Source organism: Crinia signifera, chromosome 4 (genome assembly GCF_055691185.1).
Source record: "Crinia signifera chromosome 4, ASM5569118v1, whole genome shotgun sequence".
NCBI classification, from domain to species: Eukaryota; Metazoa; Chordata; class Amphibia; order Anura; family Myobatrachidae; genus Crinia; species Crinia signifera.
The window spans coordinates 287630313-287643063 of record NC_139220.1 but is presented as its reverse complement, the minus strand read 5'-3'; the positions used below and the strand labels follow the sequence as shown (position 1 = coordinate 287643063).

Below are 12751 nucleotides of genomic sequence, written 5' to 3'. Positions count from 1 at the left end.
GGAATCCATGGCAGATCATGTACTGTACAGTAAATTCTTTGCAATGAGCATGTTAATCCCTTCCAGAGTGTGCAACACCTGGAAGACCAGGTTCATCCCATGGCAACGAGCATGTTAACCCCCTAATATGCAATGAGCATTATAGTGTGTGTAGTAATGGGTAATGGACATTATGGAATGTGGTAAAATACTGTACATACTGTACTGTAATACAGTAGGTACAGTATTTTGGTGTACAGTATGGCATAATGTGTAGGACTAATGAGAGAGAGATGGAGATTGCTGCTACAGTACTGTGCAGTATTTCAGGGAGTCTCCTGCTGAAGAGGGAAGGCAACTACTGTATGCTGTACAGTACATGCTTGTTGCCATGGGTGATTTCCTACAGCATTGGTTTTCATGACATACTGTACAGTACTGTACAGTAAATTGTGGGCCCTTACAAACTTTTGCTATGGGGCCTACAAATACTGTATCTGCAGTAATTACAGTATGCCTTACGCACTGTATTTCTTATTTTTCCAGGGATCAGCAGGATGACGCTGCGGGAGAGACATCACCGACACTGTAAGTACAGTACAGTATACTGTATACAGTACAGAGCGGAACATTGCATATTGACTTTCAAACATGTGGGATACTGTACAGGACCACAGCATTTCATCCCTCCTGGAATGGGTCATTTTGGCAGGTACTGTACTGTACTGTTATGTACTGCACAGTACAGTATGTACTGTAGTGTTGATACAGTACCTTAACACATTGTACTTTATAGTACAGTATGTTCGTGTTAGAGAATATACAGTACTGTACAGCACAGTAGTTTTTTTGTGTGCTTTTCCGCAGTCCCAGTGGATGTCGCAGACGTGCCCCGTCGCAGGCGTGCCCCCCCTTCTCGCCGTCAACAGCGACCAGCCGCCGTCGAGGAGTCTCCGAGCGTGGTTGGTAAGTACTGTTCTGTACAGTATAAACTTTCTATAGGCATACTGTACCTGTGTTGTGTAACCAGTTGTACTGTACTTCCCTTTACCAAACCAATACAGTATGTACTGTAACTCTAATAACCTTAACATACAGTACTGTACAGTAACTAGAAATAAACACACAGACAACTGTACTGTAAATGCCTTTTAAAATTGTTCAACCAATAAATTTATTTAAATGCATTCAATTAAACTATGGTGGCAACAAGAAAGAACGGCCAGTCCCACAGTGACATCACCTCTTCGCACAGTCCCTCATGTCCACGACATGTTAACCTCAAACGATTGGCCACGCCAATCCAATCGGGGTATCCAACTCTCCCACCAATGACCGCAAATGCAACCATACAGTATATGCGATGTATTGGCTAAAGAGCGCACCCTACTACTGCAGCGTAATGTCCCTTGTTTCCCGCCACAAATAAAGGCTGACAAACCCCAACCGGCAAAGAAAAAGAAAAAATTACATTTGCAGCTCCAGAAAGCCTCCCTGCCGCCACCCAGGAGGAGAGGGCCACCTCTGCCCCCACCCAGCTGGAGGAGGAGTCTCTGAGCGCGGTTGGTAAGTATTGTACAGTATAACACCAGGGCTCTCACCATTTTTGAACAGGCTCCAGCATGTACTGAGGCCCTTGTTCTTCTTCACTCTCTGACAAAATCCTTCTTGGATGGACAAACCCATGTGCACTGCAGGTGAGGCAGGTGTTACTGTACTTGCGCAGAGAGAATTACAGTATGTACTGTACAGTAGATTTGGGTGTGTCATTTTGCACTGCCTCGCCTGCTGTGCACATGGGTTTGTCCATCTACTGTGGGGAGGATTTTGTCAGAGAGTGAAGCAGAGTAAGGGCATCAGTTCCTGCTGGAGCCTGTTCAAAAATACCCCTGCAAACCTCGCACTGGACGCTTCAACTCATACTGTAACTCTTGGTCCTCGCGGAGGTTCAGGCGCATTAGCGGCTAAATCTCCCGAGTGTACTATCTAGATTCGGCCGCAGATGCGCCTGAACCTCCGTGAAGTCTGGTCTGTCAGGACTCGGCTTGTGAATCCTTCAGTACACATTTAGTGGTCTACGCTAGTTTTATTGATTACTGTGCATTTATAAATAAATAAATAAATAAATAAATAAATGAATGAATACATAAATAAACATCAAAATTATCTTACAATCCCCTCCCCTCCGTAATCGAACTCGGGCCTCCTGCTTGGATTGCCGCGCAGCTAACCACTAGACTACTGTACGGTCATGTAACCCGTGGCAGGAGGAGGAGGAGCAGCAGTTGTGATGGCAAAACCAGTACCCCTGCAGCCTCTGAGACGCCCCCCTGGCGAGAACCCCGAGGACGGCACGGCCCGCCCCTTCGTGGATTCTTTGCTCTGCAGGAGATGTTGAAGTGTAATGACCTGTATTAGCCGACCCCCTCCACCCCTGGGGGGAGGGGAGGAGGCGCTTGACTTCATTACTCCTTGCAAGAGACAATACAGTATTGCAGCGTGTGAAACAGGGCTTTCTTAAACCAGTCACCCCCGGCAAACCTTGCACTGGACGCTTCAACTCATACTGTAACTCTTGGTCCTCGCGGAGGTTCAGGCGCATTAGCGGCTAAATCTCCCGAGTGTACTATCTAGATTCGGCCGCAGATGCGCCTGAACCTCCGTGAAGTCTGGTCTGTCAGGACTCGGCTTGTGAATCCTTCAGTACACATTTAGTGGTCTACGCTAGTTTTATTGATTACTGTGCATTTATAAATAAATAAATAAATAAATAAATAAATGAATGAATGAATACATAAATAAACATCAAAATTATCTTACAATCCCCTCCCCTCCGTAATCGAACTCGGGCCTCCTGCTTGGATTGCCGCGCAGCTAACCACTAGACTACTGTACGGTCATGTAACCCGTGGCAGGAGGAGGAGGAGCAGCAGTTGTGATGGCAAAACCAGTACCCCTGCAGCCTCTGAGACGCCCCCCTGGCGAGAACCCCGAGGACGGCACGGCCCGCCCCTTCGTGGATTCTTTGCTCTGCAGGAGATGTTGAAGTGTAATGACCTGTATTAGCCGACCCCCTCCACCCCTGGGGGGAGGGGAGGAGGCGCTTGACTTCATTACTCCTTGCAAGAGACAATACAGTATTGCAGCGTGTGAAACAGGGCTTTCTTAAACCAGTCACCCCCGGCAAACCTCGCACTGGACGCTTCAACTCATACTGTAACTCTTGGTCCTCGCGGAGGTTCAGTCGCATTAGCGGCTAAATCTCCCGAGTGTACTATCTAGATTCGGCCGCAGATGCGCCTGAACCTCCGTGAAGTCTGGTCTGTCAGGACTCGGCTTGTGAATCCTTCAGTACACATTTAGTGGTCTACGCTAGTTTTATTGATTACTGTGCATTTATAAATAAATAAATAAATGAATGAATGAATACATAAATAAACATCAAAATTATCTTACAACCCCCTCCCCTCCGTAATCGAACTCGGGCCTCCTGCTTGGATTGCCGCGCAGCTAACCACTAGACTACTGTACGGTCATGTAACCCGTGGCAGGAGGAGGAGGAGCAGCAGTTGTGATGGCAAAACCAGTACCCCTGCAGCCTCTGAGACGCCCCCCTGGCGAGAACCCCGAGGACGGCACGGCCCGCCCCTTCGTGGATTCTTTGCTCTGCAGGAGATGTTGAAGTGTAATGACCTGTATTAGCCGACCCCCTCCACCCCTGGGGGGAGGGGAGGAGGCGCTTGACTTCATTACTCCTTGCAAGAGACAATACAGTATTGCAGCGTGTGAAACAGGGCTTTCTTAAACCAGTCACCCCCGGCAAACCTCGCACTGGACGCTTCAACTCATACTGTAACTCTTGGTCCTCGCGGAGGTTCAGGCGCATTAGCGGCTAAATCTCCCGAGTGTACTATCTAGATTCGGCCGCAGATGCGCCTGAACCTCCGTGAAGTCTGGTCTGTCAGGACTCGGCTTGTGAATCCTTCAGTACACATTTAGTGGTCTACGCTAGTTTTATTGATTACTGTGCATTTATAAATAAATAAATAAATAAATAAATGAATGAATACATAAATAAACATCAAAATTATCTTACAACCCCCTCCCCTCCGTAATCGAACTCGGGCCTCCTGCTTGGATTGCCGCGCAGCTAACCACTAGACTACTGTACGGTCATGTAACCCGTGGCAGGAGGAGGAGGAGCAGCAGTTGTGATGGCAAAACCAGTACCCCTGCAGCCTCTGAGACGCCCCCCTGGCGAGAACCCCGAGGACGGCACGGCCCGCCCCTTCGTGGATTCTTTGCTCTGCAGGAGATGTTGAAGTGTAATGACCTGTATTAGCCGACCCCCTCCACCCCTGGGGGGAGGGGAGGAGGCGCTTGACTTCATTACTCCTTGCAAGAGACAATACAGTATTGCAGCGTGTGAAACAGGGCTTTCTTAAACCAGTCACCCCCGGCAAACCTCGCACTGGACGCTTCAACTCATACTGTAACTCTTGGTCCTCGCGGAGGTTCAGTCGCATTAGCGGCTAAATCTCCCGAGTGTACTATCTAGATTCGGCCGCAGATGCGCCTGAACCTCCGTGAAGTCTGGTCTGTCAGGACTCGGCTTGTGAATCCTTCAGTACACATTTAGTGGTCTACGCTAGTTTTATTGATTACTGTGCATTTATAAATAAATAAATAAATAAATAAATAAATGAATGAATACATAAATAAACATCAAAATTATCTTACAATCCCCTCCCCTCCGTAATCGAACTCGGGCCTCCTGCTTGGATTGCCGCGCAGCTAACCACTAGACTACTGTACGGTCATGTAACCCGTGGCAGGAGGAGGAGGAGCAGCAGTTGTGATGGCAAAACCAGTACCCCTGCAGCCTCTGAGACGCCCCCCTGGCGAGAACCCGAGGACGGCACGGCCCGCCCCTTCGTGGATTCTTTGCTCTGCAGGAGATGTTGAAGTGTAATGACCTGTATTAGCCGACCCCCTCCACCCCTGGGGGGAGGGGAGGAGGCGCTTGACTTCATTACTCCTTGCAAGAGACAATACAGTATTGCAGCGTGTGAAACAGGGCTTTCTTAAACCAGTCACCCCCGGCAAACCTCGCACTGGACGCTTCAACTCATACTGTAACTCTTGGTTCTCGCGGAGGTTCAGGCGCATTAGCGGCTAAATCTCCCGAGTGTACTATCTAGATTCGGCCGCAGATGCGCCTGAACCTCCGTGAAGTCTGGTCTGTCAGGACTCGGCTTGTGAATCCTTCAGTACACATTTAGTGGTCTACGCTAGTTTTATTGATTACTGTGCATTTATAAATAAATAAATAAATAAATAAATGAATGAATGAATACATAAATAAACATCAAAATTATCTTACAACCCCCTCCCCTCCGTAATCAAACTCGGGCCTCCTGCTTGGATTGCCGCGCAGCTAACCACTAGACTACTGTACGGTCATGTAACCCGTGGCAGGATGTGATGGCAAAACCAGTACCCCTGCAGCCTCTGAGACGCCCCCCTGGCGAGAACCCCGAGGACGGCCCGCCAGCGTCTGATACCTGTAGTTCTTTCATGGATTGTCTGAGTTTGTCCTTTCATAGATTAGTGCTGTCATGTACTGTAGTACTGTACTTTATTTTAGTGCAAGTCGATACCGTCCAACTCTGGAAAGGCAGGAGGCACTTTGACTTCAGCGCCTCCTCCATTTGCTCACTTGTACTGTACTGTACGTTCACTAGTGTCTCATTTTAATTTACTTTACTGTACTGTACTGTACTTTATCATTTCCCACGAGCACCTCATCGCGCATGAGCGTCTCATCGCGCACGAGCTTCTCATACAGTATAGTAAGCGCGCTCCATACGGCGAATGGAGGAATCACTCCGACTGTATCTTGATGGAGCATTAGCCACCCAGTGGTGGCAGATTGTATTACATGGCGAGCAACCATGTCGCTTGGCGGACGCCAGCGCCATAAAAATATCGATGCGCCAGAACCTCCGCCATGGCGTCCAGGCGGCAATAATAAGACCCGCGCCATCTGTACCTACTGACGTATTAATTGCACGTCAGTGGTGCTGTGCTGTGACATAACTCCACAAAGATAATGGAGATCCAAAATAGGGAAAGATAAAGATCCACTTCTTAGTTCTGAAGCTGCTGCCACTAGTCATGACATAGACGATGAAATACCAACAACGTCGTCTGCCACGGCCGATGCCCAGTGTAAAAGCAAAGGGCATGTACAATCGAAACCAAAGTTCCGTAGAAGGTTTGGAAAAAGTAAATGTAAATCGTTGGAAGAGAAACTTAAACTTGGCAATATGCCATTTACGACACGGAGTGGCAAGGAACGGCTAAGGCTATGGTCTAAGTTCATGACTAGTGGTTCAGCTTCACATGACGATCACATTCCTCTTTCTCTCCCCCCACCCCAATAGTGAATTTAAGAGAGTTAGGCTGACACCGACTAAAAAAAACTCAGAAAACAATTCTGCCTTCTAAAGACATATCTCAAATCCCCAAGGAGAGTCCTAGGGTGTCGTGATGTTGTGATGCCAGACCTTCCCATCACTGAACGTGAAGAGGTGGCTCCTTCCACCATATGCAGTACGCCCTCTGCATATGCTGTAAGGATCACCCACAGTCTAATTTCAGATCTTATTAATGAAGGTGATTTTGTACACCAGGAGGAGGATATTGATGTAGCTGGCGCTGAGGAGGAAGTTGACGAGGAGGATGCAGAGGTGGTTTGCTTAAATTATGCACCAGGGGGGGAATGAGGCACCTGGGGGGGGGAGTTGTTGTCCATGGGATGAAAAAGTCCATCGAGGACCAATAAATCCACCTCTAGGTCTGGAATTTTTATTTTTATCCGAATCCAGACAACAAATGTATTGCCATTTGTAGCTTATGTAACACTCCAATAAGTAGGGGTAAGGATCTTGCCAACCTAGGGACATCCTCCCTTCTACATCACCTAAACAACCTTCATAAATCAGTGTTTAGTTCAGGAACTGCGGCTAGCAGTCCAGGGACACCTAAATCCCTTGGTCCTCCTTTTGGAGCCAAGCTTTAAAAGAGGGCGAATACAAAACGGTGAAACACGGCGAAAATCAGTGAAAGCAGTTCGCCATCTGAGCATTGAATACACTCTCGGCAAATCATACCCCTTTTACACCAAAAACCCTGGTCGGACCCTGGTCTTTGAACGCTGGAGTTTGCAGGGTCTGACCCTGCTTTATACCCCATTTTCACAGCACTTCGACCTGGGTCGGACCTGGGTCTGCAGCATTTACACTGAACCTGGGTCAGCCCTGCCTTTCCTTGTGGATGTCATTAAAAATGCTTGCTCGTTGCCAAGGGGGGTGGAATTGCTTGTTGCCAGGAGGAGGGGGGTCCCTGTGGCTGCTGAGGGGAGGGGGGTACCTGTCAGCCTGAGGTCGGAGTCGGAGGGGATGATGTGCGCCGTCGCCGCCGCCGCTGCTGTACCTCTCCCCACAGCCGCGAAGTTCCTGCGGCTAATGGACAGTCAGTGGCGGGGGTCCCTCCGGCGCATGGGAACTAGTACTGGTGCGCCGGAGGGACCCCCGTTTCTTACTGTCCATTCACCGCAGGAACTTCGCGGCTGCGGGGGGAGGTACAGCAGCAGCGGCCGCGGTGCACATCATCCCCTCCGGCTCCGACCTCAGGCTGACAGGTACCCCCCCTCCCCTCAGCAGCCGCAGGGACCCCCCTCCTCCCGCATCACATGGGGACAGCATCCCCAGCGATGCACGCTGTGGACCCGCTGCGGGTGCCTGGACCCGCAGCGGGACCATTTACACCGGCCTTTACACGGGTCCTATCTGGGTTCTACCCAGGTCAGGACCTGGGTAGAGGACCCATGTAAATGGACACGGATATACCCCATTTACACCGCCGATGATCTGGGTCTGACCCGCCGCTGACCCGGATTTTTCAGCGGTGTAAAAGGGGTATTAGTTAAAACCCCATTGAAATACACCAGCGAATTGCAGCGAGCATGAAACGGAGAACCGTCCGGCATTCACTGTTCGCTTTCGGCGAACAGTGATTGTTGAATAGGGAGAATCACATTTTCACAGCAGGGAGTGAAAACAGCCCGATTCGCCCCCATAAAATGGAGATCGAGAGCAATGAAAGCTGCCCATTAACTAAAGATCCCTACTTATTTCAGTGAAGTTAATATTCTATTAACCAGACCAGTGGTGTAGTTAGGTGCCATGGCGCCCGGAGCAAGGGCATGTTTTGCACCCCCCCCTCCCCCCCAATATGTCATAGGTGAGGCTCCTGCGCAGTGAAAAGTTTGCACAGACCAACATTATACCACACACCGTAATGCCCATTACATACTATATAACACAGCGTAATGCACATTACATACTATAAAGCACACCGTAATGCCCATCACATACTATATAGCACACCGTAATGCCCATTACATACTATATAACACACCGTAATGCCCATCACATACTATATAACACACCGTAATGCCCATCACATACTATATAACACACCGTAGTGCCCATCACATACTATATAACACACCGTAATGCCCATTACATACTATATAACACTCCGCAATGCCCATGACATACTATATAACACTCCGCAATGCCCATGACATACTATATAACACTGCAATGCCCATGACATACTATATAACACAGCGTAATGCCCATTACATACTATATAACACTCCGCAATGCCCATTGCATACTATATAACACACTATAATGTCCATTACACATTTGACACATAAGTGCCACTTACCTAGATGCTCAATGCCAGGGGCTTCATGCTCGATGCCAAGGGGGACTGAATTTGCTCGTTGCCCAGGGGTGCAGAACTGTGCAGCGGCCCGCTCCCGGCCGCTGTGCAGCAAGGTGGGAGGATGGGTGCAGCAGGGTGGTAGGGTCAGTGGGTGGGTGCAGCAGGCTGGGAGGGTTGGTTGGTGCCGCAGGGTGAGTGGGTGCAGCAGGGCGGGATGGTTGGTGGGTACAGCAGGGTGGGTGGGTGTTTGCTTGCAGCAGGGTTGGTGGGTTAGTGCAGCAGGGTGGGTTGGTGCCGCAGGGTGGGTGGGTGCAGCAGGGTGGGACGGTTGGTGGGTGGGTGCAGCAGGGTGGGTGGGTGTGTGCTTGCAGCAGGGTGGGTGGGTAGCTGCTTGCAGCAGGGTGGGTGAGTTTGTGCAGCTGGGTGGGTGGTTGCAGCAGGGTGGGTGGGTTTGTGCAGGTGGGTGGGTGGCTGCTTGCAGCAGGGTGGGTGGGTTTGTGCAGCAGGGTGGGTTTGTGCAGCTGGGTGGGTGGGTGGGTGTTTGGTTGCAGCAGGGTGGGTGGGTTTGTGCAGCAGGGTGGGTGGATGCGCGGGTGATGCAGGGTGGATGCAGCAGGGTGGGAGGGTGCACCTTACCTCACCCCTCCCCCTGCTGTTCTGTGCTGCGCTGCGACGTGCGTCGCTTCCAGCCCTCCCTCCCCTCCCTCCTCTAGGTCCGGGAGAGAGACGCGCTGAGCTGCTGTGTAAAATTCATATCTCCCGCTGGACCGCTAGCCAATAGGCGCTCGCGGTCCAGCAGCCACCAGTTGATTGGTATTTGGACCGCAAGCGCCCATTGGCTAGCGGTCCAGCGTGCGGGAGACGTGTTGTTACAATTTTTCATAGCCGCCGCAGCAGCACGTCTCTCGCGGGGGAGCGGGCAGGGCAACGGCGGAGGCGGGCGAGTGAGCTGGCGGTGCTGGCACAGCTCCGGCGCCAGGCTAGCTTCCTGCGCCCGGAGCGTGTGCTCCGCCGGCTCCGGGCTCGCTACGCCTCTGAACCAGACTACAAAAGACTTTGAGTTAGGAAATGAGTTTGTCAGAGAGTGCGAGCTTCAAGCTAATTGGTCACTACCTAGACAGGATTCCAGGAAGGAGTTGTTACTTGATTTAACCCAATATCTTCAGAACTCATCTGCAGACATAGCCAGGAAGATATTTATGTGCACATAAACTACAAGAAAAAGTTGAATTGATTGATTTTATTATTAATGCTTTTGTTTTGTAAGTGCTATTCATTAAACTGCAGTTACTTAAACGTTGATGTTACTTCAACCATCCTAATGTTACATTGTATTTGATATTATTGATATGAAATATGTCATTGTGAACAATAATATTGGTAAATAAACAATTTAAAGAATAATATTACAAAGAAAAGAACATATTGAGAATGTACTTATCTTAGACAAAATAAAGAAAGAACAGACTGCAGATACTTACCTGGTCATTGCTTCATCCAGAAAACTAATGTATTTAACTCTGCATAGCCTTCTAATGCCCAGAGGGGCGCCCAGTCCTTCAGTCACGGGTCCCCAGAGGTTCCCCCACAGGGGGTTGTTTCCTCTCCTGATTGCTGAGGATGACTCAGTGAGTCATGAGGCTGCCACCAGCTTGGTCCTCTTATAGGACAAGCTTGTAAGGGCTGCCGGCCAAATTTGGTCAATAAATTCCTAATTTATAATGCAGTAAAAAAAAGTGTAACATTACTTAAAAACTCAATAACGTTATTTTAAAATAGATTTTGCCCGATTGTCTCTTTGTTAGATAAATGTATACTCTCAGAAGGGGAATAGGCTGTGAGACCTAGCCAGGCCAATGGGACCAGAATGGGTAATGGGAAATAATATAGTAGTTGGGGAGATGATAAATCTATGCTATATACACTGTAGAGCATGGGTAAAGGTGTACACTGTGCTGATAATAACAATGAGGATGTTAATAAAAGGATTATAATGATTAGTGGCTTCTGATGGGTGGTCAAGGATTAGGTAGAGAATCATTTTATTTGTATATAATAAAGAGATACATAAAGGCAATAATTCCATCATAACAGGGGGATAAATCCTTAAGTATATCTGCTACTACATCTTCAAGAAGACATATTGATACATATTGCAAATGAAGGAAAAAGAAGAAGAAAAACCGATCCAAACACAAAGAAGAAACAAAATCAGACCAAAAAAAAATAAGAACAAAATAAAATACTGTAAAACTAAATATATAATATTAATTCCTTAATACCTTTTTGAATTGTTTATATTTGTTGTACCTGGAAATTTATTTCTCTACCTACAATTGTCCCTTTTTTACATGTATGAATGTTTTATTTAGAAACATAGAATTCACTGAAAGACGAGAACCACCACAAAACACATGAAAACGCACACACTTACACACTAGGGGTCATTTGTGTTGGGAGCCAATTACTGTACACGTATTTTTTGATTGTGAGAGGAATCCGTAGTGCCCGGAGGAAACCCATGCAAGCATTGGGGGAACAAATTACGCAGTGAGTGCCATATTGGAATTGACCTCAGTGCTGTGCCTATCTATGGGGTTGGGTACATCCAATGGTCAATATCCTGATGGATGCTAGTCATTTTTCTGCCCCTGTCTCTAAAAACCCATCCCACAGCCTTACCCTAACTTTCCCCTCCCACATCCCAACCACCATCCCCCTCACCAAAACCGTCTGTGCATGCATCTAAGTTGCACAACGCATATGTCCCAATGGTGCTCATACAGATACACAGTACACATTCAGACACCAGCACCAAGAAATGTATTAGAAATGTGCTGGGCGGTCCTAAGTGGTTACAGGGGGTTGTCTAATCAGACACAGATGTTGACATCATCAAGCCCCACCCCAATACTGCAAATAGCTCTGGGCTAAAATCACATGACTTGCCTCATTTTAGCACCACCCTCCCCAAAAAGCCGCAAATTGAGGTATTTTAACGCCGATGCAGGGAAGATGTGGGTGGGGGGGGGGGTCAGGCATAATACAGGAGGCTTGCACACCTCTCTGGGGGGGGGTCAGGTGGGGGGCATGGATAAGCAACCCTGGGTGGATTGTCTTCCACAGGGAAGATCTCCAGTGAGCCGGCATATAGCTGATGACTGTTATGTTTGCTGACATGTGGCCCCACCCCCTGCAGACAGCCCACCAAACTAATTATACTGCAATGTCCCCATTCATTCTGTTATTGCATCTCTGCAGTACAGTAACTATGCCATCTAGTGATGCTGATATGTGGTCCCCACATTCTATGGGGGATGCACAGCTTCCCGATGTATCGGCATTGGGCAGCATTGTGTCAGGTCCCGGGTATACCGCCATTCTGAGATGACGGTAGCCCATTGTAGCCTATGGGCTACAGACCGCAATGCTGGCAGGGCAGTGTGGTCTGCGCAGGTCAGCTGGGGGTCAGTGCTAGCCATGCATGTGCAAACCCCGGCACCCAGTGATGCAGATCACAGAGACAGGCTCCAATCGCATATTGCAATTCAACACTGAGCGGTAGATCCTGCCCAGATCACCATATGTGATCCTGTAATCAATGGGCCCCATAGTAAATCTGCTACAAATGAGCCCTGCTTGAAAGCATTTACATTCTAGGGGATTGGAGGACACAGAGAGGGGAGTAGAGATGGGAGATTAAATTAAGGGAAGGGTTGAGGGGCTTAGTGAAAGGATGAGTCATAAAGTGAGTTACGGATAAAGGTTGGGAGCAAATCTAAGTGGGTCTTGGGGGCATACCAGAGGTTGCCTGGGGAAAGGAAGTAATCCTGAAGCTGAGAGTGCAAGGAGGGTGAGGTGAGGTGGGTATACGTAGCAAAGGGCAGGAGGACATACAGTACAGTAGGGAAGAGAAGAGTGGTGGGCATAGGATCTATGTACAGCAGCACTGAACTCCTAAGAACGTCTG

General features: G+C 48.7%; 1 long non-coding RNA gene across 1 annotated transcript; it reads left to right on the top strand.

Annotated features, from left to right (window-relative positions):
* Nucleotides 1–525: 525 nt before the first annotated feature.
* Nucleotides 526–10984, top strand: LOC146072685 (uncharacterized). Its single transcript, XR_014473223.1, has 3 exons — nucleotides 526–567; nucleotides 847–945; nucleotides 10876–10984. It is a non-coding gene; the product is annotated as an uncharacterized LOC146072685 (long non-coding RNA).
* The last annotated feature ends 1767 nt before the right edge of the window (nucleotides 10985–12751 follow it).